This window comes from Myodes glareolus, chromosome 15 (genome assembly GCF_982192425.1).
Source record: "Myodes glareolus chromosome 15, mMyoGla1.1, whole genome shotgun sequence".
In the NCBI taxonomy this organism is placed as follows: domain Eukaryota; kingdom Metazoa; phylum Chordata; class Mammalia; order Rodentia; family Cricetidae; genus Myodes; species Myodes glareolus.
Window position 1 is genome coordinate 35,084,584 of NC_142040.1, and position 26,182 is coordinate 35,110,765.

At 41.5% G+C, this 26,182-nt stretch overlaps 1 protein-coding gene across 1 annotated transcript in view; it reads right to left on the reverse strand.

Moving 5' to 3' along the window:
- Positions 1-535: 535 nt before the first annotated feature.
- LOC146891607 (uncharacterized) overlaps positions 536-26,182 on the reverse strand; it is a 32,701-nt gene continuing 7,054 nt past the window's right edge. Inside the window, exons 3-4 of the mRNA XM_087896882.1 lie at positions 10,352-10,638; positions 536-9,700 (exon numbers count right to left, since the gene is read on the reverse strand). The gene's annotated coding sequence lies outside the window, so the exon portion shown is untranslated. The remainder of the gene's footprint in view (positions 9,701-10,351; positions 10,639-26,182) is intronic.

Sequence of the window (26,182 nt, forward strand, 5' to 3'; positions counted from 1 at the left end):
GACTATTGTATACAGAATAAATAAATATTTTAAAATTAAAAAAAGAATAAACCAGCAGAAGGAGAAAGTAAATTTTTTTTTATTAAAAGAAAGAGGAAACTGGACATGGTAGCACAGGCTTAGTGTTCCTGAAACCGAGGCAGGAGGTTGATGAGTTCCAGGAGAACTTGCTCTATGTAGTTCAAAGCCAGCATGAGATTTATATCAAAGCAAACTGGCACTTGATTTCTTTCTTTCCTTCTTCCCTTTGTCTTATGATTTATTTTATTATGTGAGTTGGTGTTTGCCTGCATGTGTGTCTGTGTGAAAGCGCCAGCTCGCTAGGAACTGAGGTTACAGACAGTTGTGAGCGGCCATGTAGGTGCTGGGAATTGAACCTGGGTCCTCCGGAAGAGTAGCCAGTGCTCTTCACTACCGAGCCATCTCTCCAGCCAGTACCTTGATTTTAAAAAATAAAAAAAGGAAAAAAGGAAACACACGCAAACAATTTAAAAACTTTTAAAAAAGTTTGACATCCCCCCCATCCACCCAGGGTGGGCTTGGTTACCCTGGACTGTGACCACCCTTGCTCCACCCACCCATCCAGTTGTGCCCTGCTTGGGACTGGGATGATGTCTGTGGCACATGTCACCACTGAGGGTCATGCAGAAGTCAATAGATAGATGCCGAAGAACAGGTCTCCACAACGGATGGCTTCTGGTGAAAGCATGGGAGAAAAAGGACTCAGTTATTTAAGGGTCAGGCCACTGAGAATTGGACCATACTCCAGCGAGAATATAGACAACACAAAGTAGACTTTCTCTTTGTTAATTTTTGATTTTTTTTTTTACTTCTTTTTGGGGGATTATGAGGAGGATGAACACAGATGGACTGCAAAGGCATTGTAATCAGGTGTATGATGGGAAACTCCCAGAGAATCAATAAAAATATTACGTGGGAAAAATGTGTTAAGTGCTAAATGCTAAAAACAAGCAGAGAAGGAGGACAATGTGCAGAGACTGAGAGACTTTGGAACACTCAGTCCTAATGTGGTGTTTCCATCAACCCCCTCCCCATCTCAGGATTCATGGGATCTACGGGGAAGAGGAGGCAGAAAGATAGTAACAGCCCAAGGGAACAGATGACTCCAAGGAAACATTATCTTCCAGTCATGACTATGAACTCACAGAGACTGTGACAGCATGCATAGGAGCTGTACAAAACCCCAGCACAGAGAAGGGGAAGTGGGCACAAAGCCCACCTCTAGCCCAGAAGCTATGTGTGTGATCGTTATGGTGGCCTCCCATGGAGTATTATGGGGTCTATCAACTATACTCATGGCAGGCCAACACGATGAGCTTCTTGTTTGGTTCTTGTTTTTGTTTGTCTTAATGGTTTTTGTTTGTTTGTTTTGGGTTTTTTTTTTCTTAGTTTGTTTTTGAGAGAGTGTGTGAAAGGTGGGTAGGGAGGTGGGGAGAATATGGAAGTAGCTGGGGGAGGAAAAAAACCAAATATATGAAAAAAAGTTAGAATGATCCAAAATCTGGACAATAGATGTTCTTGAAGAAAAACAGAGTATCTTTATTAACCAATATTGTTCACAGCATACAGAGGGGAATCCCACATCAGGTAATAAAGCAAATGGTGAAAAAATATGATTTAAGTGTATTTCCTAAAGTAAAATGTTGAAGCCTTTAACTCTTTTTTTGATTGTTACTTTCATTCTTGACAGTGTCTCACAATGTAACCCAAACTACAGTTCATAATCCTTCTGCCTCAGATTTCCAAGTACTGAGATTATAGGTTTAAACTACCACACCCAGCTTTTCAACAGTCTAAGTAGAAGAAAAAAAACTTCCTGGGCATCTATCCCAAAGGGGGCAGAAAATTAGATTACAATCAGACATTTTGACAGCAATGTTTTATGGCAAGGGGAAATGGAATGGCATATTTAAGATTTACATAAGTAACACATATTTAAGATGTTACCCAAGGAACATATTCAGGATTTGCATCTAGCAAAACATATCTTCAATTATAAAAAGTGTGTGTAAACTATTAACATTATGTGAGAACTTTATGTCATTCCTATGAGTGTTTCTTTAGTACTCTACTAAATAGGACAACACAGTAAGACAACAAAAATAACCCAGGGCCAATGAGATGGTTTGATGAGTCAAGAAATTTTGTAACCAAACCTGACAAGTTGAGTTCAATACCTAGGACCCGCAAAGTGGAAGAAGACAGACAAGTCCTACAGATTGTCCTTTTACCTCCACATGTGTACTGTTACATGCATATACATATACGCACAATTAAAGAAATGTAATCATTTTAAAGAGAAACTTAACAGCAATGAACTGAGCTGAATGAAATGATGGATTGATTATGTACATCAAATACATAATTACTTGTAGAACTAAGACTAAAAATCAAAAAGTAATAAGTTATGCTATAATATAGGTTTAAAATGGAGGAACAGGGGCCAGAGAGATGGCTCTGTCATTAAGAGCACTGCTACTCTTGTAGAGGACATGGGATAAGTTCCCATCACCCACATGGCAATCAAAACCATTCATAATTTCAGTTCCAGGGCATCCAAGGCCCTTTTCTGGCATCTTCAGGTACTGCACACTCATGGTATCTAAAACACATGCAGGCAAACATTCATATGTATAAAAAGGAGTAAATCTTTTGTAAGTGGAGAAGTACAAATAGAGGATACACAAAAATGCCTTTAACTGTTTCTAGTAATAATTTTTGGTGATAATATTAGAATTGTTGCTCTGAGACTAGGACATGCACTATTGCAGGATATCCTTGTTCTCTTATCTCTTGAGTTTTTGAGAACCAAGACTCATGGTGTAGAAGAAAAGAGACGTGGCTATAAAGGAGGCTAAATAAAAGTCCTACCGTCAGGAAACTGAATCAAACACGGCAGCGTAAACTTCAGAGGTATTTTAACTTTAAGGATATATTTTACTTTATTATATAGTATGTAATTTATTTTTAATACTACTATATTTTTTGCTCCCCTAAAGAGTCCAGAAACAATGACCAGTTCCGAAAGCATAGTCTTGAAACATGATTTACTACAAAGTAAACCAGAGCTTCCAGGAAGAAGGAACAGATGAGTTTAGGTTTGGGGCAAGATCTATTTAAAATAAGCAAGAATGTGTTGCTGTATCAGATAGAAAGAATAATAACAAAAGTCCGTAGCATTGTGACACAGGATGCAACCCATCAAGGTTCTGAAAATAGAACATTTTGAATTTCAATGAGATAAGTATTTCAATGAGTTGAGTCCTATCAAGTGTTTACACAGTCATCTATTTATAATATTAAAAATACTTGTCTACTTTAGGATGACATGGGACTAATCCATCATTGGAGAAACTTTTAAACTAAGGAAAACCCAAACATTTATCTTGTCCTTCCTGCATAATCTGTTTTACTGACTCACCAAATTATAGACGAAAAGAAGCAGCTCTTGAAAAATCATTCCGATTATTGAGAGAAAACGAAATGGCAGAACCATTTCTGTATTTCACCATTTCTCAGCCTTACAAATTAATTCATGTGAACAATGGTGACATCTCATAAGGGGAACAACACAACTACCTGCAGTCTTGTAGGAAGGACCTAACCTGGGTTTGTTCAAGTGTCTGGGTCCAGTTTTCAAGGAATCCAGAACACAGAGAACCGTGATGAGCAGCAACCCAAACAGAACTAGAGCATGGGGAACACTCAGAAGGGTCCGCTGATTAATTATGGAGGAAATAAAAAGATTTAGAAAGAATTGGTCCAGACTAAACTACAGAGTGTAAGGACTGAACTATCAAGTAAAAGGCTTCAACATGGATAAGAACGTCATACAAGAACATAGAGAAAATACTACCGTAAGTCAATGAATGGCCAGTTCTGAGCCCATAATAAGATTACAGGAGTGGATGATGGGGTTCCTGTGTCCATTTCATGACCTGAGTGTGGCGGTTTGAATGAGAATGTCTCTATAGGCTATTACATTTGAATATTTGGTTCCTGGTTGGTAACACTGTTTGGGAAGACTCAGGAGGGTAGCCTTGTTGAAGAAACGATGTTACTGGAGGCAGGCTTTGAGAATTCAAAAACTAATGCCATTCTGAGTCCATTTTTTCTCTGTTTCTTACTTGCAGTTCAAAATATGAGTCCTGGCTTCTGCCCCTGCCACCATGCCATTACTCTACCATCATGGACTCTAACCTGTTGAACCTATAAGCCTAAATAAACTTTTTTAAAGTTGCCTTGGTCATGGTTTTCTATCACACCCACAGAGACATAACTAATATTCTGTGTGATGACTACAGTAAAGGTGTTTGCCTTACCACATGTTCCCAGGCTGTAAGAGAAAGAAGATGAGATGAGATGAAGCCAGGTGAAAGTCTAAGACTCAGATTGAGAGGAGTTTCAAGTATAAATTGAGAAGATGAAGATACAGTATGAAAATAAAACAAGCATTTGCTTGGCAGTTTCGGTGTGCTACTTTAGTAAATGGAGAAATAAGATTGAGCATGTGGATGGTGGTGATTGTGGCAATGATAGTGGTGAAGGTGATGATGATGATGGTGTTGATGATGACGATGGTGGTAATGGTGATGATGATGGTGAGGATGGTGTTGATGATGATGGTGGTGGTGATGACAGTGAAGGTGATGATGATGATGGTATCCACAAGTGGCTAACGCTGTCCATACTCAGACAGAGAGAATCTTTGTCTCACTGAGTTCAACAAAACCAGTAAGCAAGAAAATGTCAGACAGTGGTAAATGCTGAGCAGAACATCATACAGATGCATAACAGGAAAATAATTTGTAAGTAGGATTGTTTGTTATGTTTAGAAAAGACATCCTTGGGTAAATAAAGTTTAGTGAAAATTTTAGAAGCTGCCAGGTAAAACTGCAGGGAAAGAAACTTTCAGGTAGCCCACAGGCTGCAATTTGGCAGACAGAGGCAGGTGATCAATGGGCTGGGACAATGTTTAGTCATGTGGCAGAAAAGCTTAACAATGACAATGAAGGAGAATCTTAGCAGGTGACTGCTAATCCCTCAGTCAGTTACTCCAGAGCTTTGTGTGGGGAGTGGAACGTTCCCTTTCCTGTTGGTTCAGTCTAAACTACATTTGCTGCTGCAAGGCCACACACCTGCTCTCTCCTAGCAGAAATCAGGTACTTTCCACTTCGTGCCCTTTGCTTCTCTGACCTTGAGGTACGAATCTTCAGCAATCCACCAGCACTCATGCACACACCAGGGCTGAGCAGATGACATCTGTAAGTCCGCCCCAGAGGTTTGAGGGATAAGACCTATTAGACACTCGCTTCCTTTCAAGCCCCTCAAAGACAGTTTTGAGGCACATAAGGCTCCTCAGGAAACATCTTCAATTGTGGACACCTCCAAAACATAACTTTGCCTTCACCTGTAGCCCTCTGATGTTCAATAAGTTCTTTGTCCAAATAACACCCCCATGCACAAGTGTTCATTGTGGGCTTTACTTTTGGGGGCAAATTATCAGTGATTTTTCTCACACAGTGACCAAATGCCTCACAGAAGCAACTTGCTGGAGGAAAGATTTATTCTGACTTATGGATTCAGAGGATTTCAGTCCATCGTGGCGGAGAGAGCGCTGTGGCAGGGGCAATTTAGGCTGCTGTAACTGGGGCATCAGCATGAGGTCATATTACATCCAGAAGCAGAGCTCTGGGGGCCAGAACCAGGAATAGGCATGACCTCAAAGGCCCACCCCTAGTAATCTAGTCCTGACAATGAGACCTCAACCCGTGAAAACTCCATAGCCATCCAACTAGTACCACAAGCTGAAGGCCAAGCTTTCCAAACATGAACTCATGAGGAACATTTCAAGTTCAAACCATAATAAAGGGCTAGACTTTTAAAACAAAATAAAACAACAGCAGCAACAACAGAAAAACAGAATAATGTATTCAGTTGTGTTGAAAGCTGTCAAGAGGTCAAAGGTCCATAGGACATAGCTTGGTAGGATTATTGGGAACCTGGGGTCACATGGTTGGTTTCATATTGTCGCTGTACATCAGAAAACTCCTACTACAAATGCAGAGGGCTTTTCAGAAATAGTACACTTTAGAATAATTTTTCTCGAAACAATGTAGTATATTATTTAATTTATTACAAATACAATCTCATATTACAACAGGCTGCCATTTTCCCTATCAGTGCGTCAGAAAAAAGTTGTGTGAGTTTATTCCAGCAGCAGAGGTGGGAGCTAGCAAGAAATGCAGTCTTTCCAAACCTGAGGTCCAGGCAGAGAAGTTTCTGGGCACTGTTGAGCAGTGACATCATTGTTTCCTTAGTTACCCAATGTGGAGGCAGAAATGAATAAGCTAGATATGACTGCAATATCTAATGGGGTGGGGGGGTGTTGTAACTTTTAATGGCCATGAGATCTGTAATTTTTGTAACTCAAAATGTGGTTTCTCAAGACATGCAACCAAAAACTTTATGGGGCCTGTCAAGTTGTTGCTTATGACATAGGCAAAAAATGTCCTGTATTCATTCATTTACTTTGGTAGGAGCTGAATGGAGATGGTCCAATAATCATAATTAAACTTTTGAGTAGCCCTTTGCAGATATGTCAGTACAAAAAATACATATTTTGTTCTCGACAAAGAGTTAGGAGATAGCATCTAGTAAATAAAATTTATGTATTTACTTATATAATGTATCTTATCTAATTTTCTTATATAACATATCAATCACATGGTTCACTTTCTTTTGCTGCATGGTATCTGCTCATTCAGATACTCTGAAAAGTTGAAACAATTCAGTCCCTACCTTGATATCAAATTCAACTTCACTTTTCCCTTGTTTACTGTAATATGTAACCACCAAGTATTTTACTTATTTATTGGTAGTTATTGACAGGCATTGGAACTTCTTTTCTGGGAATTCCATAATAGGTATAAGCCAGCATGGTTCCTCTCATTTCAGAGTTATCAAAACAAAAGGACATGCTTTAAATACTGTGCACAAACTCAGAGTTCACTGGGGCCAGCACTTCTACAACTACACTTTTGGATTAGTTGTAAGGTCAATGGGCAAAGAAGACAGCTCCAACTGGTGCCCATCCTCACACCTGGGATCTGGGAAGTGATATTTGAGTGAGTGCCAAGCTGGATACACATTAACTAGAAGATAAGGCACACTGTTTATGGCTAACAGAAACTGTGTGAAAAGTTCAGCTTCAGTAGCCACTCATCATGCATGCCTGAACAAATGAATATTCTCTACCAGAAACGTGTAGGTGTGTGTGCATGTGCACATGTGTGTGTGTGTGTGTGTGTGTGTGATATTTTACAAAACTTATCACCATTATCATGGTATTTAACAATGTTTTATCATTTGATCAATACTTCTCCTAATCTGAAGTTTATCTAACAATAAGTTTACAATTATTATTGAACTTTTCTTTGGAACCAAAACAGTAGCCTAGCTGTGTTTTGAGTTCATAATTTCCTTAGGAAAGTTTAACCTCTTCTAGAATTTAAGGATTATTCACTACAGACATTGATCTAAGAAAGTCCATGCAAGTGAACAAAATATACTGTTTTCACCGGCAAAAGAACCTGGGCATAGTGGCACACAACTTTAATTCTTCGGTAAGTCAAGAGGGCAGATCTCTGAGTTCAATTCTACAAGGTGAGTTCTAGGACTGTGTAGTGAGATTCTAACTTTAAATGAAATGGGGGTGGGGTGAGGCACAAAAGAACCAGCTGAAAACCAACTGGTTGAACCAGTAGATAAGTGATAGAATAAATTTTAGGCACAATATCTTCATTCATGAGCGTCCTTTGCATTCTTTTATATGATTCTTTTATTTTTAGTTTCTGATAACACCTTAACACTAATGGCTTTTATTTTTACTAAATTCACAAAATTTACATCTGTTTAAAGGCTCAGACAGGGCTGGTGGGACGGCTGTGTAGACGAAAACACTGGCCATGAAAGCCCAATAATAATCCGAGTCCAACCTTTGGATCCCAGGGTGGAAGGAAGGAGAGAAGCCCCCAAAGTTGTCCTATGATCTCCACACGTGCCCCTCCCACATCAAACATACACACAGAACAACCGAGTAAAATTTAAGATCTAAATATAAGGAGTGAAAGAGCTTTAACCACCACGTCACAAATACCAGTTTCCTTTTTTCCCTCCCAACTCGGCCAACCACACCTACGGACAGCCATTTCTGACTCTTGGTGGCAGATTCTGTTTTTCTTCCCCGTTCTAATTAATATTGCAATTTCTCAACTTTTCCATTTCAGACATTATCTGTTGATGTCCCAATAAGGGAGCCGTCATTTGCTTCCCGGTCTTTCACAGAGTCATCCTCTAAAGCTCCATGTTTGGCTTGGTGACAATTACTGAGCTCATTATTCCACACTTACATTGCTTAAGTGCTATCGTCCTGGGCTGAGTAACACACTATGACTTTATTTCCTTCCTACATAGTTTTTTTTTTTAATTGAAACTGAGGTTCATGGGTTTATGTTAAACAGGATTTGTGACACACACTTGTCATTGGGCTGTACTTGGCTTTCTTTCCCTTTCTTACTTAGCTGTTTTCTTTTTGAGTGTGGATGTGCACCCATGAGTGTGTGTAGGTGCACATGTGTGTGTACGGGGTGAGTGTGCCTATGTGTGCATGCATGTCGAGGTCAGAGGACAGCCTCACATTCACATGATATTCCTCAGGTGTCATTCACTTTTTATTTTATCTTGATGCAGGGTCTTTCAATGCTGGGAACTCTTGAAATTCCTAGGCTGACTGACCAGCAAGCTCCAATGAATCCAGCTCTCTTTTCCTCCCCAGAACCGGGATTACAAAGAGCCATCATGGCAGACTGTGTGTGTCCCCATGGGTTCTGGGGCTTGAACTCATGTCCTTATATTTGCAACTAATGTCTCAGCTCTAATTAGCTGTTTGCAATAACGAGCTTTCATCTCGTCACTTTCTTAAATTACTTTCCTAGATATCCTCTACCCCTTTTCTTTTTCTTTTTTTCTTTCTTTTCTTTTTTTAAAGGAAACTCTCATTACTCAGATAGCAGATCTTCTGCACTGGCCGTCTAATTCCCCTGTTTTTTTTTTTTTTAAAAAATCAATTTTCTAAGCTATTTTTTAAATTCTACCTTCTAGGTCTAAATCAGTTTCGTGTTTGATGGCTGGCATAATTTTAGTTTCTAAAGCTAATTAATTTTTCCATGTTCTCTAAGTGTGTATCTATTTTTTTTAGCATCATTAAAAAAACCAAAAATAAGAATTGGAGTAATCTTTGAATACAGTGGTGGTTGACAACTCTCTGAAGTGACTCTGTTTCCTCCAAGATTTTTGGAAATCAGTCACGCCAGAGAAGTTCCTTGTTTATTTTTTGCCACTGCCTGATTGCTTAGCCCCAACACTGTCCACCAGAAGATTGATTTAGATCTCTGAGTATGCACTTCATTGACCGAAGCCATCTCTGTCCTGTAGTCTAGCTGGGCTGGTCACTTGGGGGCTCCCATTGTTAAGATCATAGGCTGCTGTTTGAGGGATTCCGGATGGTGGGGTACCCCTTTCCCTCCCGTTTCTCTGTTCCTGCCAGGAGCCGGTGACAGGCAACCGTCTGGATGCGGAGAGCGGCAGAGATGCTGCTGCACGCAGAGCAGGAAAAGAGCTAAAAGAATAATTGCTTCATTAACACACTGTCAGGGAGACCTTAACCTCATCTTCACCCTCACTTTCCAGAGTCTTGGGGGATTTTGTAATGTAAATTGAGTTTTCCTTCGGCTTTTCTCCCTTCCCATTCAGGCCTCTGCTCCCTCCAGTCCTACATTGGCACTTCTATTCTTTCCAGGCCCCAGAATATTCCGACATTACCCTCTGTCGGTTTCCTTTTTATCTTAGGCTTGCACTTCTACCTAGAAATGCAAATCACATTTTTTTTAAAGGATTGTCAGACTGTCAACAAGCATAGGTGGAGCACCTATCATGCACCAGCTGTATACACTCGTCACATTAATGGGCTTGTGGACTTTCAGCGACTTTTAAATCCTGATCTGGAACTATGTCTCTTGAAATTCTGTTGTTTTCCTTACACCCTCTGAGCTATTTTCTCCAGCTCCTACTTGCCCACTGTTCACTCTTTTATCTTCTTTCATTAGTCCCTCCCTCAATCAACTGAAAGTATCTTTTCCTATCTTCCCATTTTAGTTTGAAGTATGCCATGTATTGCTAAATGCATCTTCTTTTATATTAAATGCCCCCTTCACCCAACTACAACAAACAGGGAGGACCTTAAGTGTCAGGTAGCAAAAAACAGTGTCACCTGTTCGCACTCAGGCTAAGAGTGGATCGTCGTCCTCAGTCTGACGGTGCAGTGCCATACCCTGGCAGGAATGTCAGAGCTGTCACGATTTGTCACGTGATGTGTGAACATGGCTATTAATCGCTAGGGTCCACTGTGAAGCCAGCACCATGCTAGGGCATGTCACAGGTGTCAGGCATGTCACAGGTGTCAGGCATGTCACAGGTGTCAGGCATCACTCTTTCCAGGGAGACAGGGTTGGGATTCCAGCTGTGTGACCTCAGAGTCTTTGTGCTTTGTGTCTCCATCTATGAAACAGAGCAGATGAAAGCACCTACCTCAGTGCCAGGTTTCTCTTCTGTAACATACAGATAATCATAGAATGAACTTGGAAAGACTGTTCTCCAGATCACATGATTTAATAGCTGTCAAGCCCTTAGAACGGCACAGGTGCATGTGCTATCGTTTGGCTACTGTAATTTTTTTTTTATCATCCCACTTAATACAAAAGTTTAAAAGAGCAAATTAAGCCGAAGGCTGGTCAGCCAAGAATGCAAACTCAAACAATTCTGAAGACATTTTCGTCAGTGTCCCGAGAGCACATATCTATTTCAAAATGCATGCTTTTAAAAAATACTTATTGGTTAGCTATTTATTGTTTGTCAATTGTGCATGGATAAGATGGAGCTTAAGTTGAACAAAGCTGACTTGGCTGGCAGGCATAGTTTCAAAAATGGTTGGAAAAGGAAGGTAAAGAGGATGTCCAGGCCATGGAGTAGTCTGGCAGCCTGGGTGGTGATAGATGGGTATCCATGTGGGTGGGGAGGAGGTCACTAACTGTAGCAAAGCTCGAGGAGAGAGGGGACATTTGGATAAGGAAGGGATGGCAGTGGGAATGCTGGTCACAAATAGAAGCATTCACCGATAAAGATAGGTAGCAGGAGGTGGGATTTTCATTGCCAGAGTAGGGAGCTACAAATACAGAAAGGATAAAGCCCAGACAGACTTTGTGATGTTAGGTTATATACTGGCATGAAAAACAGTCAAGGAAGTACCTCCTAACATATTCTCCAAAGCTCAAACTAGGAATGACACCAGAAACCAGACAAAGTCATTATGATAAAAGCCAATCACAGGCCAAGATTTTGCATGAACAAAGATGTGAAAATGAAACAAAAACTTGCCACCTCAAATATAACAATATGCTTTTACAAAGTAGCAAGCATGTCATAGTCAAGTGAGATTTTTCACAGAAATAGAGTTGGCTTAACATTAAAAAATCATGGAATTCATCATGCCTACAAACAGAAAGGGAAACTACAGAGGCAGAAAAGGCATTTGCCACACCCCAGCTGAGATTCTTTCCCATCCCATCAAGGTCAACCTCTCTTGAGTCTAGTTGTTAGAGAGAAGGGCGTAGATAACTGTGTGTTCTATCCCAGATAATAGCAAAGCTGTGTGGCCATTCCTATTATGTGGTGCTCAAGCAGAATGACCTTTTACCCAATATATCAGATGACTACCCTGGTGCAGGACAACTGTCTATATTCTGTCAATCATGTTTTAAATAAACGCTGATTGGCCAGTGGCCAGGCAGGACGTATAGGTGGGACAAACAACAGGAAGTAGAGGCAGGTCAATGAGAACAGGAGAATTCTGGGAAGGAGGAAGACCATTCATTCCCAGTCCTGCCCAGACATGGAAGAAGAAAGTTGTGACCTGCCTCGCTGAAAAAAGGTACCGAGCCATGTGGCTAACATATACTGGAATAATGGGCTAATATAAGTTATAAGAGTTAATAAGAAGCCTGAGCTAATGGGCCAATCAGTTTATAATTTATGTAGACCTCTGTATGATTTTCTTTGAGGCGTAACAACTGAGGGAACTGGGCAGGATAGAAACCCCAACAAGCAAGCCCTCATGTTATACAACCCTATGATTCAGTGTTTCCAAATGTCTGTATCCTTGGAACTCCAGCATCTCTTGAAATGTAAAGCTCTTCTTAGCTGGGCGCCAGCATTTGGAAGACAGAGGCAGGAGGATCTCTGTGAGTTCAAGGCCAATCTGGACTACAGAGTGAGTTCCAGGACAGGCTCCAAAGCTACTGAGAAACCCTGTCTCAAAAAAAAAAAAAAACCAAAAAGCAAACAAAACAAAACAAAAAAGCTCTTCTTGGAACACCAAGATGCATAATATTGAAGAATTCCAACTCTAAGAAAATAGCATTTCCATTCCTGTTCGCATGTCATGTAGTATGTATAGGCGTTTAGAACATAGCATGGTACAGCAGTCTGGAAAAAACATCAGAGAATGTTGGGTTCCTTGGCTCTGGCTGTTCCCACTTTTTTGCTGTTGTTACCATAGTTGTTTTTTCTGAGACAACTTCTTGCCATAACTCACTTAAAAGTTGCTGTGTCAACCAGGCTAGTCCCAGTTTTGTGATGATCCTCCTGCCTCTTCTTCCCAAGGGCCAGGGTTCCAAGTGTGAGCCACCACACCTGGCTCAGCCGGCTACTTTATCATGACCTTTTCCAGCCTGAGTAACTTCCCATCCTCACCATGGGTAACTGGCAACATTTCTGAGATATATTTTCTCAGTTCTTTGGTTTTAGTCACATTTATGCCCCTAAAAACACTTAAGTGTGTGCTCCAGATTAAAAAAAAAAAGAACTGCCAAGAAGATTCTGGATAGCCACAGAAACATCAGTCAGAACGATCCTTCCACAGGTCCTATGGAAATAGGTGAAAAGAGTTTCTGTCCACGCAGCGAGCCTTCTGGAAGCTAGGGAGATGGCTTGGTGGGCAAAAACACTTGCTGTATGAGCCCGCCCACCTGAGTTTGTCCCCAGGAACCCACATAAGGCTGACTGTGGTGGTATCATTTGTAATCTCAGCACTCCTATGGTGTGATGGTAGGCAGAATCACGGGCAGGTACACAGGACAGTGGCAGAAACAAGAGAGGCCCCTCCTAAAACAAGGCAGAAAGTAAGAACAGACTCTCCCAAGTTGTCCTCTGAACTCTATATGTGTGCCATAGTAAGCATGTGCCTTCACATATATACAGACACACACAGATAAAGATGTGAAAGTATACATGCACATGTCTATAAAAGTCATGTGGTTAAAAAACCAAACAAACCAATTTCTGGTGTTTGCTAGCAGTGTTTATTTTTATAAGCATGAGAAGCATATTAACGAGTATTGTATCCTGTGAGGGTGAATCTGTAATGAGCCTGGGCACCGGGCCACATGGAAACCAAAACAAGAGGAAACTCGGCAGCATGGATTCTCTCTTGGTGTTGTCCAGGGTGTTAGGGACTTAAACCGTGGGCGGTGCCTCGCCTGCGCAAGCGTATGGAAGAGCGTATGGTAGAGGCCCATGTTAGCCGTCTTCCTCTATGGCTCCTCGCTTAATGTTCTGCAGTAGGACCTTCCCTGATCCAGAAGCTCACTGATTGGGCTAGACTAGCTGGGAAGTGAGCTCCAGGAAGTCTCCTGTCTTAAACCCTACTCGTGCCAGTGCTGGGATTACAGGCACAGGCTACCACGGGACCCGAACTCAGGTCCTCAAGCTTGTGCAGCGAGCACCTGACCAAGCGAGCCATTGTCCACAACCCCTGGACACTCCGTCTGTATGTACGTGGGCCTATCTCTGCGTCCAGATAGCACCTGCCATCTTAGAACAACAAAAGGAACAGGTGTATGTTTATCACTGATGTAAGAACTGTTTTCAATGTAATGTGAGCAAGCCCATGAGCACCACGAGCTAGCAGAAGAGAATTCACAGTAGTCAGGCACACTGACTTGAGCATGTAAACCCAGCACTTGGGTGGCAAGCAGGAAGTTCATGAGTTAAAGGTCAGACTGGGGAACAGCAAGACCTTGTCTCAGGAAATGCAAAAAACAAACAAACAAACAAAAAAAACCAAACAACCCCCCCACAAACACACAAACAAAAAAATCAAGCCTGAAACAAAAGGGGGTGCATTTATAATATCCATAGTGACATCATGTGGGGTAGGGACATATAGCTAAGCTAGACGTTTAGCACAACAGAATGGCTGAACAGGTTGTAGCGTATTTATACAACAGAATACCACATAGTGATGAAAACGAACAAACCGCCTCCATGCTCAGCACCACGCACAACAAATGGAAGCAATCGGATGACGGATGTAAAGCACACAGCTCACTTGCCTGAGCTTTGTGTCTGCGTAGCGACTCAGGTGGCAGAACTGTAAGGAAAAGCAGAAAGGGGACACCTAAGAAGTATGGGTAGAGCTTATTCAGGGAATGGGAGCGTGTGTGGGGAGGGAGGGCTGGGACCAAGGAGAAATCTGGCAGGGTCCTGATGTGTTGGTCAGGTTCTTTGTCCCCTATCCCTTCTTCCTCTTAACCACAGTCGCAGTTACCAGCAGATCTGAAAGTCTGAAAGATGCATGACCTTTTGGCTGACGGTGGACTTGCCTGCTGCCTAGCCCTGAGGTTCCTGTTTCTGTCTGTATTGTTGATCCTGACCTTAGGAAAATCCCCTTCTTTGAAAAAAAAAAACAACCCACAATAAACTAGTTAATCTGAGCTGACCCAGGCAACACAATAGTGAATCTGACTCCAACCCTAACCAACCCATCTCTCTGTAGGTTTATGAAGTTGGTAATCAAAGCTAACTAGCACAGTTTTCTCTTGTTACTGTGTTTTAATTAACCAGAATTCTGCAAAAGGGGAAGGGAGTAGGAAATAGACAGATATAAAATGGTCTTACTTAAAAATTATGTTGCTCTACCTGAATGATAGTCTGCTGTTTGCCAAGACAAACAATGCTGGGCCAAGGTATAACTGCACAAGTGATGATGGGAAATGCCACCCCAGCTAACAACCTTGTTTCTCAATGCCACTGAATTAACTTCCAGAAATATTATCCACATTCACGTACAAACTCCAAGGCTCATTTCAAAGTCAAGTATCCAGAGATTAGTGACTATCGACCTATGTATACAATGGCAATATTGGAGTGAAATTAAAAATTGGTAGGAGATGACCTTTTGTGTGCAGTGGCATGAATGCATCCTAGGACAAAATGTAAACTTTTATATTAAAAAGGAATTTTAGTAAAAGAGTAATAAAATTCCACTTTGTATTAGAGTTACTAGAACTTAGATGCTATCGTCATACACTTGTAATACACTACAGCTATCCTTACTTTCCTCACAACGATACAGCTAAAGTTTTCATATAAAAATGACCATAGTAATCTTCACATCTTGGACAAAAGTTTATTTCTAATGAGATGTGCATTATCATCCTCCTGTGGCTTAACATAGTTTGAGCCCCCCTAAGCGTTCATATATTGTCGCCTGGGACTATGAGGTGGTGGCACCTTTAAAAGGTGAGCTCTTGGACTACCTCAAAGAAAGAATTCTAAGATAAAGCAAGTCCATAGTGCATGCCTTGGAAAAGAAGTCCTCTAGATTCATGGAAGTGTTCTTTTCAAGATTTATTATTTTTATTTTATGTGTTTGCTTGCATGTATGTTTGTGCACTGTGTGTGTTCATTGCTTGCAGAGGCCAGAAGAAGGGGTCAGATCCTCTGGAACTAGACCTACAGATGGCTGTTTGTTGTTGCGTGGGTGCTAGGACTCCAGAGGAACAGCCAATGCTTCTACCCACCAAGCCATTTCTGGAGCCTGGCCTCTCTGCTCTGGTACAGATGTGTTCCAGCTGTTGCTATCTGCCCACCACCATGAGATGAGTCAATCAGGGCTTTCAGCCACCAAAAACTTCAAGTTCAATTCTTGCTTCATAAGTATCCTGTGCAATTTCAGTACACTAATACACTCCAAACAATTATACACAGAATAAAACATGAGGAAAAAAAAATCAAACATGCATTTCCTGATCAGAATTGCTTCCTGGATGTTTTCCCTGCAGACATTACGAATGATTAGATTACAATTACATGTCTTGGTTTCCACTCTTCAGTGGTAGCAGGCACGGATGAATGAAGCACAGGTGTAGAACTTTTACATATTAACACAGAAGGTTTTAATTAATCAATAGATCAAAATTAAGTACCCATTGTTCCTAAGTTGAATAAAGGTTAAAAAATAGTGAAGTGTAGTAGACTTACTTCTAAATTCCTTAACGTCAAGGCCACATCTACTTGGATAATTGCAATCATTCAACAACTTCAATTATAAGTTTATTTCAATTTATCTCTCTTGAGGTACAGCTAGCAAAATAACTGAGTTACTCTATTAGTTCTAAAATTTTATAGGCCAGCATGTAATTATTTGTACATTGCTAGAGCTCTAAGCTCCGATATGTAAATTCACCCATGAGCAAACAATTGTTGCTATAATTAAAAGTCACACTCCCCTCAGTTCCAGAACTGAGTAGTTTTTGGCATAAATAAGTCATGAGTTGTGTATACACATTATAGAGACACAGAACTGTAGGGTTTCCAATAGCTACCTTTCCCTCAGATTGTGATTCTTAAACAGCAGGTGGACAGGTCTCACTCAATGCTCATAGGACGCCTTGCTTTACTGCCAAGCGATACAAAGAAAGCTAACACAAAAATTCCAAAGCAAGGGGATTCTACAGCTTACAGCAAGAAAAACTTGAGTCTTGCTAGACAGAGCTCACAAGCTAACTGTTTGAGAAGTTATTAGTGTCTGAAATTGTGAAGGGGAAAAAAAAACCCTTTGTTATCTATCAGTGATGTGCTTAGAAAATCGCATCAACCCCCACCCAAGGTTGAATAATCTGCTCTCCATCCACCTGTGGTCCTTGACCCTTCGATTGTTGTTGCCTTTTGGTAACAGACTCCCCTCTGGTCCAGTGTCCCCGCTTAGGCATACACTCTCAGAGTCCTTTGTGGATGGAGACAATAAAGACGCTAAAAAGGCCAAAACCATACCACCAAGGGCAGGGCCGGGCAGGGGAGAAGAACGAGCCACAGCTGTGCCGTCTCACGATTATCCAAACAGCCTCATCCAGATCAGTGGTCTGCAGACATGTCTACACACGGAATGACCTGAGGAGTCAAAGCACTACTGATGCCTGTGGCCCATCCTTAAAAGTGGTGATTTAATTGGTCTGGAACATGGCCTGTGATTTAGAATTTTATAGACCTCCATTAGACTGCCTACAGAAAAGTTTGGGAACAAATGATCTAGCTATAATTCTCTAACGTTTTTGACAAATTGGGTTCATATCAACTTTACCATGCCTCTTTTAATACTCTCATGCCATCTGGGGAAATGTGAGGAGGACGATTTGCACTGGAATAACCATAACTAGAAATCTGTGGAGGTAAACAAAGACCCCAGAGCAAGAACACTACACAGTTAGATTATGTACAATTGCCACAGAGCCTAAGATAGGAAGAACAGAGGCAGAAAGGAGCCGAGCCTCATAAAGCTTTTTCACGCCAGGAATTGCCACCAGGTGGTTTGTCAAAGCCAGGCCACCCTGAATCTGAACAGAAGAATTGGCGACCACGACCTACAATATCCTGGGATTACGTGATGACCTGGTCCAGCTCCCATTTCATCAGATGGAGCCCAAGCAGCAGCTGGAAGAAAGGCCAAGTGATCGTGTGCTCTACATGAACAAACCTGTGTGAGATACTGAGTTCATTAACGTTCTCGTTGGCAGACATCTAAGTGACTTAGAGGCAGCCAAGTGGAATTGCAGGTTTGATTAACTGGAGAGATACAAGTCAAGTTATGCAGACAAAAGCATCTTTTTTTTTCTTCTTTAACACCAGCCTCAGGCTCGATGTCCAGACCTTGTAATTGTTTTTTCTTTCTCTTTTTGCCGCAGCAAGGTTCAGCTGTGTGTCTCTGCGCCTGCTCCTCCTCTTGTGGGGACACAGTAGCTATCCCGACTAAAGGAGGAAGAAAAGCAGCTCGAGAAGGTCAAAGCATCAGGATTAAGTAATGGGAATACTAAGTATCTTCACCACAAAATGAGAAATTAAAAGCCCCCACACAACAGGTGAGCAGACCGCAGTTGGGAAGTAGGCGTCCCTGCCTGTCATGGATCCACAGTAGGAACAAATGCTCACTCCGACACTCAGAACAGAAATGTCTTAGGCAGTTGGATGTGCTAGACTGTATTGCTTTTTGAAGTAAAAACGACTAGATCAGGGGCTGGAGAGATGGCTCAGTGGTTAAGAGCACAGGCTGCTCTTCCAGAGGTCCTGAGTTCAATTCCCAGCAACCACATGGTGGTTCACAACCATCTGAAATGGGATCTGGTGCCCTCTTCTGTCGCGCGGGCATACATGGAGGCAAAATGTTGTATACATAATAAAAATAAATAAATCTTAAAAAAATAATAAGCTTTTAAAAAAAACGACTAGTTTGTTAGCAAGAAACAGGAACGCTACCACCCACAAGTTCCCACCCTGAGACGAGGAGCTACAGGCAATAGTGACTATTAAGGTGTGTTTTCCAGGAGCGAGCCCGCTGAACAGCTAGCCAATCCTAAGTGGCCAGCCCTGGCCTGGAGAGATGGTTTAGACATTAAAGGCTAGGCTCAAAACCAAAATGCCAAATGGTAAGCCCCAAACACATGTGCATATGAGAACACTATGTGGACTCGGTAGATTATATGTGTGTGTGTGTATGTGTGTGTGTGTGATGTATATGTATATGTATATATATGAGAATATAAATGAATATAACAATAATAATAATTAAGAAGGGATTATGAATTTGAGGGGGAGTTAGGGGGACTAGGAGAAATGGGGGAAAGGAAGAATGGAATAATGTAAATACAGAACTCATGTATGAAATCCTCTAAAATAAAATAGATGATAAAAAAAACTGATGCTAATGTCAGTTCAAAATTCTACTGATTGCTGGGCAAACTAAGACTTTAGTTTGAACCAACTAGGAATCTAGGAAGAGGGTATCGAATAAACTGGAGCCAGGGGATGAAAGCAGAGTTCAGAGCAGTGGCGGGGGCTCATCGTGAAACAGAATGTGCTATCAAAGTCAACATAGCTAAGTCTCGGTCTTCACAAGCACAGTGTGCATCTACAACCCCAGCTCTCTGGAGGCCGAGCAAGAGAAGCAGAAATTCAGGGTCAGTCGGTGCCACCTAAATTTTGTCTCAAAAGAAAAATAAGTAAGTAAACAAATATGCGAGAGACTACAGATCACTGAAACACCGAGAAAAATGAAGCCTTGAAGTCACGTTCTTGATTCTTCTTAAACCCAGAACGTATCCACTCCCGTGCGCTCTTCCAGCAAATGGCACTGGTGGTTTAGTTATGTGGAGGCTTTAAAATTAGGAAGTTTGAATCAGCTCTGCCTCAGGTCTCAGGCTTCAGCTCCCGTCCTGTGAACTACCAGCCCCAAGCTTTCTGCTATAGCATCACAGACTGGAGCTCCCAGGCCCGCCCCAGATGCTTCTGCTGCCTATCCTTGCCCACCCTGAGTAACAACCCATCCCCCTAGATCCCTGTCCTCACCTTGCATGCCCAGACTGCTCAACCCCCAGTTTTGTGTTCTGTGGCCAACTCCTACCTCCTAGAGGGTCCCCCCTACATTCTTATTCAAATAAGCACATGCCATCTCCCTGCTCATTTGATAACTAGGAATCTTAACTCCCCCATTTCTTGGCAGAACTCATTCCACCATATTTATACTGACTAGTTTTATACTAAAGGCTGGGCACAGCATTTTCTCTGTGAAATCTTTTCCGATTTTTATCCGGCTGACTTAGGGGTTCCTTCCTCTTGCCCAGCATCCTGAAACTCTATTGGAATATTTGTCATTGTTGTAATTATAACCTGTTTTGCATGTCGCTCACTTTACCCAAAAGGCAGGTGAGCATCATGTTCTAGTCTGTATTATCGCCTTTATACCTGATGTGCAGAAAGGGCTTGGTAAATTCACTTGCGCTGTGTCTGTGATTCTTCATCCACCCCTTAGAAATACTTGGGGGATTTTGAAAACTACTGAGACAGGATGTCCACCCACACCAATTTCAGATGAAAGTATGAAGGCGGTCTTCTTAGGTAGTCTGTTGGGTAGCCAGACTCACACACCTCCTCTTTTAATTAGAAATGCTAGTTAAAACTGTAACAAGGAAAATAGGAAATATGAGGGTCCTTTGTGATTTTATTTTTTAAAAGACACTCCATCAGCTATCCATGAATTAGTAATAAATTACTCCGAAACTGAGCAACTTCAAACATTCACCTCACCATCTTACAGGATCATTTAGCCAGTAATCTAGACACAATTTGGCAGGATCCTCTGGCTTGCAGATTTCTCACAAGTCCACATGCACAGTGCCGGCCATGGCTGGTGTCTGGCTCTGTTGGAAAGATGAAGGCATGTCCGAACTCACTCCCACTGACAGGACTCATTTCCACCCTGGCCCTTACCCAGCCTTGGGTCCCTGCTTTTCATTAGAGCACTTCAGAGGATGACAACTGGTTCTACGAGGGTAAAAGAGGGAAAGTGAGGTGGAAGCCAGAGGGTGGGGAGGATCGGAGTGGATTTCCCCAACTCACACCAAACAGGGCTCCTAGATGGACAGCTATCTAGCTCCTCGGAGTGGAGCTGGGACAGTAGACGAGACTGGGAAATCTTCCACACCAAAGAGTGAGAGAAGAGGAAAAGAAACGGTGGGGGGGGGGTAAGGGGAAGTGAGAAGACAATAGAAGAACACAAAGGCCACAAAGTGAGCGTGACTGGGGCCATCTTTAAGTTGCCTATCTAAACGTTTAGTAATATTTGGCTTAAAAATTAACCTCCCTGAAAGGAACCCCTGCTAGTCCGTCTTAACCCTATGAGCAGGCCCATCAATGTAAAATCAATGCAGAAGGCTTTTACAAAAACAAACTGGAAGTCAGCAGACAGGGATACTCAATAATAACAAATTCATATTTTTGTCTAATTATCTAACTACAGATAGATTAATTTAAAGCTATTTAGGTGAGAAAGTACCCAAGCAGGTCCATCTGTATAGAAGCAGCCTTCCCATGGCCTTATAAATTAGATCAATGTGCTTTTCAAAGACTAAAAGCAATTTTCTTTTCATCTCCCTCACCTAACATCTTCTTAGCTATATGAGTTCCCAGGAAATAGGCCAAGCACTTTAAAGGCACAACACAAAATCTGATTTTAGTAAAGAGAAAACAGTTAACAGTAAGGCTAAAGGCCAAGGAGAATGGGCAAGTTCGTGTGCTATCAGGCTGGCGAAAAGAGTCAAGCTGTGCTTTTCACGTTCCAGGCAAAAGCTAGTATACTGGATGACCATGAACAAGGTCGTCAGCATCACCGTGAAAGCCTCCCCCAAAGACGCTATCAGTACAAAGGCATCACTCACGTTTGCTCTGCTTACGGATTACTGCAAAGATGGCACGTATCTCAGTTACTTTTCTATTGCTGTGATAAAACACCATAAGCATTTAATTAGGCTTACGGTTTCAGAGGGTTAGAGTCCATGATTGCAGAGGAAAGGCATGGTGGCAGGGCAGCTGAGAGCTCACATCTTGATCAGAAGGCAGGAAGCAGGATAGGTACATCAGGGATGGTGGGAGGCTTTGGAAGTTGAAGGCCGTCCCCTTGACATACCTCTTCCAAAAGGCCATACCTCTTAATCTTTCCCAACCGTGATTTAGTATTCCAGTATATGAGCCTATGGGGCCGTGATTATCTAAACCACCACAGCAAGTTAAAGTTGCTTAATGGTATTTGGTAAGTTACAACAACTCATCACAAACAAGAAGGAACCCTTAGGAAGGCACAAGTGACTTGACCTCTCGTTGCTGACAGCAGATCACAAAATCCCAGTCTCTGAATTTCTATTCTGACTACATATTCCACCTCCTAAAGACCAACTGCCTTGATCTTTAGAGTACCAGCCTTCCACCTTGGGAACACTGCCTTTGACAGCACCTTTTCCTTTGAATAATTCCCTAAACACTTGTTCGAAAACATTTGTATTTTGTAAAATATATATTGAGGATGTGGTTATAATGCAAGGCATAAAAAGACACAAGTGAGAATTGGTCTTCATGTACTTCACACGGATAGAAATGACTTAAAAGCAATCTATTATGGTGTGCTTCTAAACGAATTAAACAGCACCATTGGGGGAAGTCTGCCCTTTCATTCAGCTGAGGTGGCAGTTCCTAGTGACGTGATTATAAGCACGAAGACCCATAAGACAAGTCGTATTTTTTTTGCCCAATAAAAACAGGTCTGTGTCAGGCATGTTTAGTTGCAATAGATAGGTTTAAAGCTAGTAACCTAGACTAGACACCCGATAGAGTGTCGGGTCCCCCCTTAGGGCCTACATACAGACACTTGGGACCCGAGTTTGACTTTATTAACTCGACTCCACAGATGGCACTTCAGTGACCAAGCTGAGAGATGACTGACAAAAGACGGGCCACCTATAACTCTGGTAAGTTCTCTTTGCATGGTAGTATCAGGGAACAATTCTAAGATTATTTTATGTATCGTGTACCTCAGAACATGTGAATATTGAAGCTAAAGGCCGTCAGGTTTCTTTCTGCTGAGTGAGTTCAAAATACAGCAGAATGGAAAACTAGAAAGCACTCTTAATATGGCCCTGAGAGCATCAGATTGATCAGATTACACTTTTGAGCTGTTTTGTTTTGTTGAGAAAGGCTCTCCTTATGTAGCCCTGGCCAGCCTGGCATTCACTAGGTAGACCTTGAACTCACAGAGATCTCCTCGAGTGCTGGGATTAAGGCAAATACTACCCCGACTGGCCAACATTAGTGTTTTTTAATATGTTGAAGTAGTATGTGTATTACTATCTGATGAGAACCACAAGAAAGGACATGCTAGCAGCAAGAGCAATCCTGGCACAGGGGTTTTGGTTACAGAATACCATTTGTCATGGAAAAAATAAACAGGACTCCCCAGAAACCCAGCTGATTCCAGGGTTGGAACTGGGAATGTAGAGCCTGGGACATCCTCTTGTATAAAAAGTTAGGAAAGGCCAAATAAATAATGACATACGAAAAAGGATACGGACATCCCGGGCCTTCCATTGGTCAAATCAAACATATTCAGAACATAAAAATAATCATAGTGGGTTTTAACCTGCTGATCAAATGTAAGTGCATTGTGTTATAAATGAAAAGATAAAGATGGCAGTTGTCCTAAGGAATATGTAACCGATTCAGATTAATGCATTTTATTATGATTGAGGGTGGAGGAGTTAAATGGCTTGAGGCAAAAGTCATCCCCCATTAACATTACTGTCTGTGTTTTGTGAAGGTGAACTATTTCCTCTTTTCTAATTGGAAAAGAAGAAATACACTTGCCAAATCGATGGTTGCATACTTTGCATTTGTGGTAGTATTAGTATGCTGAAGCATGAGTCTAGGCTAGAGGCTGGGATCTGGTTTTTACCTGGTTAAGTCAGCAATAGGTCTACAGCCTTCTCTAAGACCATTAGAGTGCAGTCTGATAAGTTAACAGCTTCCAACTGGAAGATCTCTCTTCTATCCTTTAGGTCTTAAATGGGGGCACGGATCTCTAGCTTCCTCCAACATACATGTTTGCTTCTTATCTATCTTGGCAGAACAAGAAGTAGTTGCAGTTTCTTATCTGGCTCTCTCTACCATGAGAGCTTTCAATCCACAGAAACAAGAGTGGTTAATATCTAGTCCCAGGTGGACTCTCCTGGTTCCTGTCAGGATATGCCAACTTGTCTTAGTTGGGTTATGCTGGGATTTAATCCTAATGATTGGTTTGGCAGCCAGGAAGGAAAGTGAAGTGCAGTTCAGGGAGGAGGAGGGAGGCAAGGGCTTTTTTTTTTCCCTCTAGCACAGCAGGCATGTCAGTTAAACCAGAGGGAGTCTATGGGTACCAATCAGATGACCTCATCCCATGTTTAGGATCCTACATCTCTCTACCTTCATATTAGCAGACTTATATTCATTGCCCAGATGGTAGAATGCTGTGCTTCTTACCAATGAACTCTAAAGCTGTAGTCCAGCTGGGTCTGTCCTGCTCTTTATAAATCAGAACACACTTGGCTACTCATAGCTTAACGGCCATTTCTCATTTCTTCAGGACTCCATCACAAGTTAGCCCAGCCAACTCGGTTGTCTTTGTAGGCATCACTCCCACTCTATTTTCCAGTCCTTGTATCCTTACACCTACTAAAGTATTGACCGCCACTGGGACGTTGTCCCAGGTCAACATAAGCTGCAGTCTTATGCCAGGGACTATGAATGCCCTCCGCACTAAAACCGATGTCTCGATTTTTGTTACCCAAGGAGATGCCAAGACAGGATTATATGTGTAGGTTTTTGTGAGATGGGGAGGGAGCTGGGAAAGACTGGGTAGATTATCACTTGACACTTCAAGTGTGACCCCAAGTGCAAATGATAGGGAAGGTCTGTTGGGTGGAGCATCCTAGACTACCATGTATCCTAAGGGAGATTTAGCAAAACAAAGGGTGTAAGGCTATTAGAGGGATTTTCTGTTTAGAAACAGGCTGGCTTGGCCATGCTCATCATGATTAGTTATGGAGCTGGAGAAGCAAAAGTCTCGATACAAACAGTGATGGATTTTAGAGTACAGCCACCGGTTGTCTCTATGGTGTGTTCTTGTGGTAACACCATTGTTTCAGTGATCTGTATTTCAAACCAGGTAGTCTGATACTTGGAATCACTGCCCTAGAAAGCATCTCAGAATGGCAGAGATCTGCAGGAAATCGGCCTCTACCACCCTGAGAATGTGCATGGAAGCTTGGTCATTCTGTTAAGTCTTTGGGTTTCTCTAAGGATTTGGTATTTCATTCTATTGTGTGTGTGTGGGGGGGGCACATTACAGAGTAACGTATATGGACAAATTACATATGCATTGGATATACACATGAATAATTTATAGAACCATATGTGGCTTTAGTTTCCTGAAGTATAAAAGGGGTTAGCAGATTGGAAAACAGATGCAAGCAAAAGTATTTCCTGGACTGCTTATAGAGTAAGACGTGTCCCTTGCATGTACACTAAAATGGCCAGAAGATGGTGGCTAAGCATTCATACTTTCTAGGGTACAAAAATTTGAAAATTAAAGAACCTATAAAAATTCATTTCCCACTATATTCTTTGTAAAAATCTTACTGTAGTAAGAATTGAAGCAATAAAAAACCCAATTTTTTAAAAATCATTTTCTTACAAGTGTTAGAAATATTTTTTAAATGTTTTTATTTTTTGCAGAGATTCTCTTCCACTTAGGTTGTGTTAAGTATGTATTTACAGTCTGAGAAGACTTTCATGTGAGATAGGGTCTCACATAGCATTGAACTCCTGACCCTGTTTTCACCCCCCAAGTGCTGGGTTTATAGGCATGTACTAGTTTGAATGAAGATAATAAACAATAGACATCAACTCCTTGCTGATCACTGTAAGCATCCAAAAAATTCCACAAATGGAATTCTTTTTCCTTTTTGCTTTTTGTTTTTATAGAGCTATATATTTTTCTCCACTCCCCTCTCTTTATCTCCCCTCCCCTTCTAACCTCTCTCATGGTACCCATGTTCCCAATTTATTCAGTAGATCTTGTCTTCCACAAATGGATATATGGAATGTAATATTTTTTATTGTAAAAAGGGTTCATTTACTTATTAATTATTTTACAGGAAATAGGCATTGCTGCTATTATTTTATGGCTATGGCAACCGAGGTACAGAAATATTTGATTTGCTTGCTCTACAAGAGAACAAATATAAGCTGAAATATTAAATCAGATACTTAAGTACCTGTATTTATTAACAATATAATCCTACAATTGAAATATAATCTTACAACAGGATATTCAAAAGCAGACATGAAAAGA